Source organism: Mustela nigripes, chromosome 2 (genome assembly GCF_022355385.1).
Source record: "Mustela nigripes isolate SB6536 chromosome 2, MUSNIG.SB6536, whole genome shotgun sequence".
Classification (NCBI taxonomy): Eukaryota; Metazoa; Chordata; class Mammalia; order Carnivora; family Mustelidae; genus Mustela; species Mustela nigripes.
The window spans coordinates 28,492,617-28,506,725 of NC_081558.1; the positions used below are offsets into that span (position 1 = coordinate 28,492,617).

General features: G+C 36.9%; 1 protein-coding gene across 15 annotated transcripts in view; it reads right to left on the minus strand.

The window, feature by feature from the left end:
* Nucleotides 1-14,109, minus strand: part of FHIT (fragile histidine triad diadenosine triphosphatase) — a 1,435,937-nt gene that overhangs the window by 636,397 nt on the left and 785,431 nt on the right. The gene's annotated exons all lie outside the window — the stretch shown is intronic.

Genomic DNA, 14,109 nt, shown 5'->3' on the forward strand with positions numbered 1-14,109 from the left:
CTTCTCAAGGCAGCTCTTTTGATCCCACCATTGGCAGAATTAGGGGCTGCTTCTGTCATACTCAACAGGCATCTATCACTTTGAGAACACATTACAATGTATATGTATGACAAATAACCAAGTCTCAAAATCTACCACCAGGTACCCAGTAGACAAAAACAAATGAGCACAAAATGCTTGAATGAGCCTATTATTGTGTCACATACATTCTTTATTCAGTTCCTCCCAATGAATCCATCAAATTACTGGCATTTCACTTAGCAACATGGAGGACCATGAATCTCTAACGAAAGCGGAAATACTAAGAGCTCTGAAACTGGGGTCACTCTGGGAAACGAAAATCCAACATAAAGCTTTACTTATTTTTTTTTAAAATTTATTTGAGAGAGAGAGCAAGAGAGAGAGACAGATTGAGAGAACGAGGAGGGGGAGGGGCAGAGGGAGAAGCAGACTCCCTGCAGAGCAGGGAGACTGCCTTGGGACTCGATCCCAGGACCCTGGGATTACAACCCAAGCCAAAGGCAGAGCTTAACTGACTAAGCCACTCAGGCACCCCATAAAGTTTTATTTAAAAACATATGAGGGAAGACAAAGAAGAAGATAACCTTTGAATCCAAACTTGAAAGTTTCATTAATAACGTTGTACTGAAAAAGTCTACATCAAATTTCTAAAAAATAAAGATATTTTCAGTAGTTTGGCATATAGTTACTGAGTTTTAAATTCTAATACAATTTACTTTTCAAAATTAGATCCTTAAACTATGTTTATATAATATGTTAAAATAATAACTGATTTAAATTCAGCTAAATAGCCTAAAGACTCATTAAAACAACTTTCTTTTTTGCTAATTACATAGTTCTTCTCTCACACATAATTCACTTTTCATCTAGTTATTTCTAAAGAAGGCTACAGTACTGCCACAGACCCCCCTCTGCTCTGAGAACTTAGGAGGTCATCTCTTGCAGAGGAGGATGTCTTACACACTTATGTGTAGACTTTCAAAGATTTAACAACATTCTTTGCTCTTAAGATCTATTCTTATGAGCCTGGTGGTGGGTATTAAGGAGGGCACATATTTCATGGTGCATAAACAATGAATCTTGGAACACTGAAAAAATAAAATAAACATTTTTATAAAAAGATCTATTCTTATGATATGGTTGCTCAGAAAGTTAACTCCTCATCAAAGATTCTTAAATGTTCTTGGGACGTTTAGTGGCTTGAAATCTCAATTATTATACCTATAGAACTTATTGCCTCTTCTTATGGAAATATGTAACGATAAAATACAGCTGATTAACAGCTTAGTCCATGCAGCATGCAACATTCATAGATGCTAACTAGCTCTTTTAAAAGGTACTTAGTATTTACAAATCATTAGTATTTACATCTCTTCCCTTTAATGACCAAAACATTGGTGTTCTAAATAAAACACATACAATAATATGGCAACTATTTACTTGCCAATGAATGGTTATGGCTTTCCATCATTTATTTTCATTTCTAAAAGTGAATCAGGAAAGTCTACCAATCATTTTTATGCGTGTAGAGCTGAAGTTTTTGAAAAGGAAGGGGCTGCCTTCAGTTAATATCCCATAGTGCTCATAGCTGAGTACTTGATGAGTGATGTCTCATTTTATCCTACAGACCCTAAAGACACAAGATTGGAAAGACTAAGAAGCTAGCTGAAGGTCACACAGTTAACAAGCGCCTGAGTCTCTGATGCCTAGCCTCAGGCTGTTGCCACTGTATCATGCTGTCCTCACAGGCTGAAGCTATACATATGTCAAGTAAAAATATCCAAGTGATAGATTCTAGTTGCCATTCTTCTTTGCCCCATAATGTGTGCTCTCCAAGGAGAGTGAGGGAGGAGAAGAGATTTTTGTGTTAGTTCATTATCACTGATCCTCATCACCAAAGAACTATTCTGTGAAATGAACTCACTCTTTCCGCAACAATGCTACATACTAGTAGACCCCTGACTGGCCTTTTAGTTTTCGTTCTCAGAGGCTCAGTGTTCTTAACGTTGTATCATCAATTCCTTTCAATTAAGTCAGGTCCTATTCCTGCCTGGACATTTGGCTCCCAGACAAATGGTTTCAATTATCCAGGGTCTGTTTCTCAATCAGTAGCCAATTCCCTGGGCTAAAATAGCTTACGTTCCTCCATGTCCCTCTAGAGTATTTTTCAAGAAGATTTAAAAGAATATCCCATTTCAGGGAAGTATCTAGGGAAAGAAATTGTTTTTATTGAAGAAAATTTTTGCTAAGTCTGCCCCTTTCTAAAGACAGCATAGATTCTAAGCAAACCCTTATCTTAAAAATCCATGAGTGGTAGAAAAAAATTCAAACAAATCTGAAAATATCTAAATCCTCCTAAGTTATATTCTTGGCCAGAACACATTTGAGGAATTTGAAATAACTGATATGTTTATTAACAAATTTACCTTGATTTATTATGCAAAATCATAATCAGCAACTTGAATTATTTCATTCTATATTGTTTATAGAAAAATCTGATCTTTTAAAATAAATTATGCAAATTTTTAATGGACAAGTTTTGACAAATGTTTATGCACATGAAATTGAAACCCTAATCAAGCTACAGAATATTTCTATCACCCTAGAAAGCTCTCCAGTGCTGGGTTCCAGCCAAGCCCCATCATTTCTATAAGGAACAAGGAGCTGCTTGTCTGATTTATACCATCATAGATAAGTTTTGCCTGAAAGTAAATGTAATTATGCAATACATACTCTTTTGTGCCTGACTTCTTTCAACTCTTTAAGATTCATTGATCCTTTGGCATTTATCAGTAAATTTTTTTTTATGGCTGAATAGTATTCCATTCTACAAATGAATACCCAATAATTTTTATTTCCTTGAAGGACTTCTGAGTTACTTCCAGCACAGGGCTTTATAAATAAAGTTATTATAAAAATTTGTGTGGACATATTTTTTGTAGATATATATTTTTTCATTTTGCTTGGACATATGCCAGAATATATAACACTGCTGGGTAATAAAGTGTATGTGTAACTGTGTAAGAAACTATACTTTCCAAAGTCATTGTACCATTTTTAAATTCCCATCAGCAATGTGTAAGAGTTTTAGTTATTTCACATCCTTACTCCCCATAGACTTCTTAATTGTGGCCATTCAAGTAGGTCTGAGGAGGTATCTTAGCCTTCTTTTTTTTTTTTTTTCATTTTTACAACTCATGATACTGAGCATCTATTTTAATGATAATATTGATTATACATAAAGATATATACATTTATGTTTATACAAATTGGTAACAACAATTCAAATCTTTTTCCTTTAACATAAATTGGGTTGTTTCTTTGTCATTGAAATACAGCAGTTTGTTGTATTTTTTAAAATATATATATATATTCATCATTATATGTATATATAATATATAATATACTCTCCTCCAGAGAGTAGCTAGCCTTTTCATTTTCTTTTTTTTTTTTAAGATTTTATTTATTTATTTGACAGACAGAGATCACAAGTAGGCAGAGAGGCAGGCAGAGAGAGAGGGGAGGAGGAAACAGGTTCCCTGCTGAGCAGAGAGCCCGATTTGGGGCTCGATCCCAGGACCCTGGGATCATGACCTGAGCTGAAAGCAGAGGCTTTAACCCACTGAGCCACCCAGGTGCCCCGCCTTTTCATTTTCTTAACTGAGTCTTCTGATAAGCAGTTTTTAATCTTAATAAAGTTCAATTTATAAGCTTTCTTCTTTTATAATTAGTGATTTTGTTCACTAAGAAATCTATCCCAAAGTTTTTCTACATTTTGCTCTAATAGCTTTATACTTGAATTTTTATATTTAAGACTATGACCAACCTCAAAATAATTCATATTTTTTCATTCTTTTCCTCACTATTATTTAGCTTGGGTAATTTCTATTTATATGGCATTAAGTGCATTAACCTTGTATCACACAGAGTCTATGGTCTTTCATTCATCTAGGACATTTTTTTTATTTCAGTCATTGCACGTTTCACTTCTAGCACCTTCATTTTTTTATAGTTACCATTTCTTAGCCCAAACCCCCCATCTGTTCATGCACTATGTCCAATTTTTCCTTTAAGTTCTTGAACATTGTTATAATTGCTGTGCTAACTCTAGTACTTTGTCATCTTGGCACCTGTTTTAGTGACTGCTTGTCTTTTTTATTGCATATCACATCTTCCTGCTTCCTATGTATCATAATTATACCCAATACACAGCAAAATGTCTTTATCTCTTCTTCCCTTATAGGTATTAAGAGTTACTCTGGCAGTTATTAAACTGTTGGCAGATCCATTTGATCCTGTCAGACTGGTTTTAATACTCTATTAGAGTGGGTCTGTTTGGCTTTATTTTTAGTTGGAAGGACATGGCCCTCATTCTAGATTGTGATTCTTACTTCTCAGGTGTAGCTTTTCTATATTCTCAGCTGAGTTTCTGGGCTATTCAGTAAGACCCTCCCAACTCTAGTAAGGCCAGGACTCCAACATCTCATAGCATTTTATGACCTTCCATGTCTGTTAAACATTCAGCCCTGTGGAAGCCTTCTTTGAGGTCCTATAGAGTTCTACTGTGATGCATGTGTATCACAGTCCTTGGCCAGTAACATATAGGGAACCCCTGTGAGTCCCACTGTTGCATTCTGTATAACTTCCCTCTCCCTAGTACCTTGACCATTAAATTTTAGCATCTTCAGCAGCTCTGAACATCAAACTCAAATGAACACCTTAGCTAAATGAAACCAATACTCTGCTTTGGCCTCTCCTTCCCATATGGATATCAGTATATCTTGTGTATTTCCCTCCTTCTGAGGATCATACCTATCATACCCATACTGTCTTCCAAAGCCTAAAATCAGTTGCCATCGAATTTTGTCCAGTTTTATGTGTCACTTACTGTGGTATGGTAAATTGTGCCAGTTATTTGATCATTGTCAAAAAAAAAAGTTAATATTCAATCTTAACATTAAATTGGTAGGCGGTAGACCAACTATACATGGTTATTTCAACTGATGACCTTAGAATACTGCTCAAGTAAAATCCTAATCAAGGTAACCAATACAAAGACAGAATCAAGAGTTGTTTATAAAACATCGCTAAGCCACAAAGAAAAACAGTCATGGTTAACTAATAATTTGTTGCCAATAATTTTTGAACTACATTTAGAAGATATCTGTAACATATCTGTATATTCTAATAAAGAAAATTATCTGCTATAGCAGTAAGTTATTCACTGCCTATGTCAAAGAGCTTTGGAACCTTCATTCTTCACACATAGTGTCATTTTTTTCATAATATATAAAAGGAAGAGCCATTAGAAAAACTTATGTCAGAAGCATTAAGTTTATGGATATATGCTTGAATTAACAACATATTTGGCCAAGATTCAAAATGACTTCATGTTTTCTGAGGCCCAATTCAGTTACAACTCGAGGTCAAGCAAAGAAATTTAGTCTAAAAGCTGACATAAAAATAGATTTTTCCTCCATACACTTTCAAGTATACATTAATAATGTTTGGAGTGCTGTTCTCTTCAAACTCCAAATACTTTTCCCCCCGTGAAATGATCTCCTCCCAGGGCTTCTGCTAATTCAATAAAAATGCCCAAAATCAACATTCCAAAGTCAAATATCCCCCCAAGTTTGAAAATTCACCCACCTATCCACCTGGAACTCAACACCTCCAAAACAGAATTCCTTCTTTTCCCAGAAAAATTGCACCTTTTCAGGAATGTCCATTCTGGCTGCTCTATGCACCTAGGCACCTAGAAGTGGACTCCTCTATCTCTTCCTATTAATGCTTGCATCTGTACAATCCATTAAGAAGCCCCAATAGTTCCTGCCCTTACTTATAGGTCAGGGTCAGCCCCTTGTTTCCATCACAACTCTAGTGCTAAGTTTTCCCATTATTCACTTAATCTATTTCCAGAACCTTCAAACTGGTCTCCCCTCCAATCTATCCACAATGCAACTCCTGAGTCACTAACTTGACCACATCAACCCCCATCTTAAAATCGACCAAATACTACCCCCGAATTGCCAGCATAAAGTTTATGCTGCTTTTGCTCCATGCATCCCATCTCTCCTGCCTTAAGTTCAGCATCTCCTCCTTGCTGATTTACACTGTAGCCACACCAAACTGATTGAAGGTGAATGGGTGATACTGCTTCAAGACCTCAACACTTTGCACAAACCAGACCATATGTCTGAGACTAAATTCCTACTCATCTTTGGGACTAAGATCAAACATCTCCTCCTCTGAGATCCTGAGGTATAGCAATCTGATTCCTTGAGCTTCTATTAGGTCTTAACCCATTTCTTTTATTACACTACCTCTGAAATGACCTGTTGGTTCCATGCTAGGTTGTAAATGTCTTATGGAAAGAAAGTGTAACAAATATATCTTTACTCAGCCATGATCTAATAAAATGCTTCACCCAAAGTGTGCCTCCAATAAATACGGGATGATAGATGAGTTACAGAAAAAATGTCCACTTAATTAAAGTACAGAGGGAAGACCACAACTGCAATAAATGTCATTTCTGAAGGGTTGGGTTTTGCCCCATGGCTGTGGTGGAGGCTACTGAAAGCAACATCCATTTGACAACCAGCTCTTTAAAATATATTTTTTAAAAGTGTCTAGTTATTTTGATGACCAGCCACTATCTGTATTTTCTTTCTTTAAAATATGAATGGACATGTTTTCAAATTTATGTGATCTTTAGCTCATCACATATACAGTATGTGTGTATATATAGTGTATATCATGCAGTTGACCCTGAACCACACAGGTTTGAACCACATAGGTCCGTTGACACATAGACTTTTTCCATTAATACAGTAGAAAATTTTCTGGATATTTATAACAATTTGAAAGAACTTTTTGAAGATTTGCAATAATTTGATAGGAAAACAGCTCACAGACATACCAAATAGCTTAGAATTTTTATAAAACAGCTATTATAAGAAAAGAGTATATAATAATATGCAAAATATGTGTTAATTTATTGTCTATTCTATCGGTCAGGATTCTGGTCAATAGTAACCATATATATATGTATACATATATATACATATATATTATATTTTTATATAAATATATAAAATATATTATATATTTATATATTACATATTATATTATTATATATAAATATATAAATTATATGGGAATTAGCTGTTTACATTTTTTTAAATCCAGAAACAAGAGGTGTTAGATTTTTTCCTTTTATTTTGTGATGATCCTTTGGGTATTGATTTTAAAATTTTCACTTATTATTTTAAAATATTTGAACTGGCAACCTGAGAGTATGGATCTACCCTAATGAGTATTTTGGCAAATCTGGACTTTCTAAGTAGTCATTAATTTCTTACCTCAAGCTCCTGAGTCTTATACTCACTGGATAAAGGAACAAGCCAGGGAAGGCACTGTCCTAGTGGACTGCCCCACTCTACCCTCTTCGTAGAGATCTGGTACTAGGGGCCACATGAAGAGCTTAGGGTGGGTCCACACCATTAGGACAGATGCTTTTTCAGAGCCTGTGGCAAATGCTGAAGTAATATCTGACTGGCCGGTATTGCCCGTGGTATCAATTTTAGTTACTCCTTAATGAGCAGGTATTATATGTGAAGCAGTATGCTGATTGTTTCACTTGTAGAGTTTCACTGGCTCTCAGGACAACCCTATGAGTATGTGTCATTGCTTCTTTATATAGAAGAGGCAACCTAGAGGTGCACGGGAAGAGACAGCATGGAAAAACTCCAGAAAAAAAGGCCCAGTCTCTATTCCTGCCTCTTACACTAGCTTCCTGTTTAGAGAATAAGACTAGACCATCCCTAATGCTCCTTCCAGCTTTAATGTTGCCAGATTTGAATCAAAATGGTATTAGAGCTTGAAGTCCGGAATTGTGATGCCACCAACGTTGGCTTTCTTTTTCAATATCCCTTTGGCTATTCGAGGTCTTTTCTGGTTCCATATAAATTTTAGAATTATTTGTTCCATTTCTTTGAAAAAGATGGATGGTACTTTGATAGGAATTGCAGAATCATTTGTGAGAGAAACAGAGGTTGTACTTTATAATAAAATCTCTATTAAAATGCATTTTTTAGCATAGTAAACCTCAGAGGAAATGAGGAGGATTAAATCAAAAAACAGCCCAATGTAACTAGGAGTCCAGAGACTCTGCCCTTGTCAGCGGCAGCATTTAACTAAGACAATGTGGCAATTGCCACAGAGCCTTTTATTTTTTTAGTATTACTGGAATGAGAAGCAATAATAATTTCTAATATTAAAGTTATCATTCTTTTCTACAATTTAATTTAGAAAATAAAATATAATTGCAAAACTTACTTCTGAAATACACTGTAAAAAAATACACCCAGATAGGTGAACATTCATCAAGTTATTTGATGGCCATTTGGAAGATGGGAGCAGGATGAGGAGGAAAAGGAGTAGAGGAGCAACCTGAGAACTTCATCTAGATTTGGTGGGTTTTTTTTTTTTTTTTTAAACTCAAAATGTTTATCTAACAGGTAAGTGAAAGGTAGGATTCTTTAACTACCCCATTAATAGTCCACTTTCTTTTCACAATGGGAGCCTCATGATTATGTAAATCATGGGGTGCCTGGATGGCTCAGTGGGTTAAGCCTCTGCCTTGGGCTCAGGTCATGATCCCAGGGTCCTGGGATTGAGCCCCACATCGGGCTCTCTGCTTAGAAAGGAGCCTGCTTCCCTTCCCCTCTCTCTGCCTGTGTCACTGCCTACTTGTGATCTGTGTCTGTCAACTAAATAAATAAAATCTTAAAAACAAAACAAAACAAAACTGTGAGGTCCTACTAGTGATAACTCCTCTATTTTTATACCATAAAGCCTTTGCACTTATGAGTTGCCACGATGGCATGAACATCATTGCTGCCTGGTGGAGGCTCCAGAATGGCTCAAAGGCTTCATCTAACTTTGCCCAAATGGTATCTGAGGTATCAGCGCTTGGAACCTGGACATGCTGTTTCCAGCCCAGCAAGACTGGGAAATGCTCAATATTCTACCTCTTTCTCTGAAAAGCCAGAAAAACAAAGAGACCTATTATACTTTATTTAAACCAACCCTCCAAATTTACCTGAACAGAGACTACCACCCCTTCACCACCACCTTTTTCTCTCCCTCAGAAATACTTAACATCCTGTAAAACATTACTGGGGGATTAATCCAGAATTGTGATGCATCTATAACTTAGCTATTTGGAACATTACATCCAAGGATAGATTTAAGGTCATGAGTCGCTTTGCTTCTCTCCATCTTATTTTATTTTTTATTTCTCCTCTTTGTCTCCTTTTTCTCCTCCACCTCCAACACATGCCCACACTTGGATTCTGAATTGTTGGTCCAAGACTAAGAGAGTCATGAGGACAAATTCTGGTCAAACTATTTCAATGAACAAAGCTATTGACTTCCTGACAGCAAAATTATATGAAATTAGTGACATCCACTTCAATATGCATTAACCTCTTTTTAATAAGCTGCCTCTTTTATCTTTAATACTCAGTATGTTTTAGGATGTCTTTTATGTCTTCCTTATCTGGGACTCCTACTTCCCCCACAGACTTAAAAAATGTTTGGTGGCTGATAAGATCAGTGCACTTCTTCTGAAATTAAAGTTTCTTTTGATACTGAGTTCAGTACATTTAGAGTGGAAATCAAATGACTTAGGCTGGTAACAAAAATTTAAGTCAATAGTGAGGAATTTAATTTGCTGGTGTTGGATTTCATAATCAGATAGAGAGGATCTATCAAATCCAAATTTCAAAGCGTCTCCAAAATTGTATTGAGTTCATTTTTTCCACAAATAGTACATGCCTCTTATGTGTCAGACACAGCTTTGGGTGCTGGGCATACTAATATAACCTGTCTAAACCACTCTCCTTGCCTTCAAGAGGTTTTAGCCTCACAGAGAAGGGAGGTATTCCTTTCACCATTAAGTTTGTAGTGCTCTGATTACAACTGTGATCACTGCCAAGAGGGAGATGATTGAGCTGACCTGCATAAATTGAGGGTGGGGAGAATGTGTGAGGATGGAATCAGAAGACAGTGACCTGAGAAAGTCACATTTAAGCTAAGCTAAGACCCAAAGAATAAGGAGGACTGGGTGAACTTCCAGATAAACAGCAGCATCAAATGGGAAGAAGCTTGTCATGTTTGAGGAGAGAGAGGGCCAGTGTGTTGGCAGCACAGAGAACGAGGCAGAAATGTGGGAGTAAGTTAAAGAATAAGCAGGACACCATCATAGGACCTCAGAGGCCATCTTAATTTAGAACTTTATGCTGAGAGCAATGGGAAGCTATCAAAGGTTTTAGGAGCCCAAAATGGTCACGATCACTTGTTTTATTTAACAGATCCTCCTGGTTCAACGCACAGATTTAGCAATTCTTAGTGACAGGCTGGCAGTGGTTATCCCCATCGTGCTCATTAATTACTGGGGGGGAGGGGGGAAATCACAGAGAATAAGCAATCTAGAAAGCAGAGTTCACATTTGATGGAATTCCTCCAGCTTCCAATGTATAACCAAAGTGTCATTCTTAAATCTCAATTTCAAATTTCTCAAGCAAACAGCTTTGGAAGCATGTGACAATTGGTCCAAGGAAGTAGGACTGGAGGCAGGGAGGCTAATTAGGAGATTATTGCCTACGTAAGTGATCCCCACGGTTCAGGAAGAAAAGTGAAAGGACATGAGCCACACAGAAGGGAGAATCTACAGCACATGGTGAATCTCTTATTAGTATTATTACATACAGTTTTTGAAAAATTAATTGTTTTGGTTCTTCTTGTATTATGTGATACTGGAATGTGCTCATGAATCCTAATTATTTTTTCATATGTAAAACGTAGTTAAAATTTGACCCTGCCAGATGTTTAAAACAAAGGGATTAAGCCAACAAATAAGTCAATCTCAAACCTTTAGTTACTTAACAAAAGAACAACTCACAGTTTATTTATAAACAATTCTTACCTAATCATTTAAAAAGACTTACTAAGAATGTGCTGTAGAGCAACAAAGTCTAAACTTAGTTTTTGCAGTTGAAAATAATAAATTTCTGTATCTTCAATAATAGTTAATCACTTTGGCTTCCACTGATTCAAAATGAACTTCCTCCCCCTGCTAATCCAAGTCTGTAAGGTTTTGCTCGGTTTTACTCTGAACTGAATGAAAGTGCTAAATTTAGTGACAGCTTTTTACAAAAAACCCATGACCATGTGAGGTCAGAGTCTGGAGACTGAAAGATATGGTCAACAGAGTCTACTGTCCTAGCTTTCTTACCTCCGGTGTGCTAAGCAAATGAAAAATAAGATAAACCTATGCACTAGATTTTCTACAACATAGTCTCTTGGGCAAAGTAATGACACTTACATGAAAGGAATTCCAGCATGGGACTAAAGAATATCCACACCACAGTAACAACTTGAATCTAAAACCTGTAGAGCTCAAAGTCAAGACCAAAGAGCATAACCAATTTTCCCATAAGCATTCTTTTTTTTTTCTTTAAGATTTATTTATTTATTTGACAGACAGAGATCACAAGCAGGCAGAGAGGCAGACAGAGAGAGAGGAGGAAGCAGGCTCCCCGCTGAGCAGAGAGCCCGACTGGGGGCTCGATCCCAGGACCCAGAGACCATGACCTGAGCCGAAGGCAGAGGCTTAACCCACTGAGCCACCCAGGCGCCCCTCCCATAAGCATTCTTTAACACTGGGATAGGATGAGAGTTGTGTCGCAGTGTCTTTTTGAAAAAGTCTGTTGAGAAGAGAGCACTACTCACTGAATCATTTCCTACAGTTTTCTTTGTTGTCCAATAGCCAATTAACAGGGTTTCAGGAGGGGTAAAATGAAAAAAAAGAAAAAATCAGGAACAGGACAAGTTAATGCATGTAATGAAGAGCTGAGAGCAGAGTTAGGAAAGGTTTAGAAGACATTTGGGATTCTGGAAGAAGCAAGGAGACTTTAAGAGTAGCAGTGGTGAATGGTTAGGACAAGGGAGAGAAAGACGGTAACTGATTTCACTTTATATTACAAAAAAAAAAATCTTCCTTTGCTCTTTTTTCAAGAAAAAATTAGAGACTTTAAAATGTATGTCAACTACTTTGGATGTCAGATTCATTAGTCTTTACCTAACACCATCCCTAAGCAGAAGCCCAATAGGACTTGCTTTTGTATGGCTGTCGTAATATTAAGAGCAGTGATACTGTTCTATCACCGTAAAACGGACATGCATGGAATTGGAGTAGTACCATCCTATGAACACAACAGCTCAGGTTTAATTCAAGTTACTTCCAGATACTGAAGCCTCCCTGTGCTGGGACTTTTCTCCCTTTTATCTCCAGTTTTCATCGGGTCACTGCCTACTTAGATACCATATCTAAGCTTAAAGATCTGTTCTGCAGAGAGATCCTCTCAGAAGCGACAGCTGTAATACTGTCCAACAGTACTCTTCACAATGATGGAAGAGTTTTAGATCTGTATTGTCCAACAGGCTCGCCACATGGGACCACTGAGTATCTGACATGTGATAGTATGACGGAAGGAAGGAATTTTAAGTTTTATCTTATTTTAATTAAATTAAATAAATTTAAATTTTATTTTGAAATTAAAGAAAAATGAATGGGGAATTAACTTGAAGTAGCCGTATGTGGCTAGTGGTTATGAGACAAAATCACAGCAAGACAAAGCCTCCAGCCTCACACTTCACTAGTATTCTGTGTTTCCTTTGCAGTACTTGGTGGCATGTACGGTTATATAGTGTTTATAATTATTTGTTTAATGACCATCTTCCCCACAAAACTATCAAAACGGTCTCTTGATCCCACTATGATAGGGTCATGCCTGAAGCACAGTGACAACTCAAAGAGCTGTTGACTGACTGATTTACCGTTTAAATAAAACCTTTCATTATTTTAATCATATGATATCAGATGTTTTTTTTTTTTTTACAATGATCATTAGAGATCATAGTTCTTTTTTTTTTTTTTTTTTTTAAAGATTTTATTTATTTATTTGACAGAGAGGGATCACAAGTAGGCAGAGAGGCAGGCAGAGAGAGAGGAGGAAGCAGGCCCCTGCTGAGCAGAGAGCCCGATGTGGGACTCGATCCCAGGACCCTGAGATCATGACCTGAGCCGAAGGCAGCGGCTTAACCCACTGAGCCACCCAGGCACCCATGATATCAGATGTTAATCGGTTGGGTATGTGAATACCAAAGGTGGGAGGAAGAAAATCGGAAGACTAGCTGTTTAGAAGGTGGGAACTTTCTGATAAAGTCCATAAAGTGGTACCAAAAATTATCAAAATCTGTGGGAAATGTGTTTGCTACAGAGTTTTCCTAAACACACACATACACACCACACACATACACACACACACACACACACACACACACACACACAGCTGCCTTCGGAAAAGAGTCTTCTATTTTGCTCTAAAATCTGTTTTGGCTGTGAAAACGAGGACACTCCTCTGCGGAAGAAAAAATGCAATGCCAAACAAATCCACAATTTAGCTCAGGATGTAGGAGAAAGTTGACACAAAGAAGCTGTCCCTCCCTCGTTGAGATGAACACTTTATCTTTAGATCATGGAAGCTGATTTTCTTAAATCCTCTGAAATATGTTAACTTCTCCACACACAAATGCTCAATAGTTATCCTTTGTTAATGCTGAACATGCAAGAAAAATATATTAGAATACCATATGTAATATAGATATTTTAAATGTGGAGGCTATCATTATTAAAACCCATGGTATCAACCCAAATAAGCTCATTATGAAGAATGATAGAAAAGCATCCAATGATAACTTGTGCCACAATATTCTTCTTCTGGTGTGCAACTCTATCTTCGGGGGGCCGCCCATGCAAAGCTTACAACCCGAGACCATCAAGGGCACGCGTGGCACTTTCATGTCTCTTCTCAAGACCGGTATAGACATTTAAATTAATCATTTGGGGGTTGAAATACTAAGAAATTTCTGCCAAGTCCTATCGTCCTTCAGTAATAATTTAAACAAGAGAAGTTATGTGTCAAAAGTACAGAAAAACCTACAGATATCTAACACGTCAAA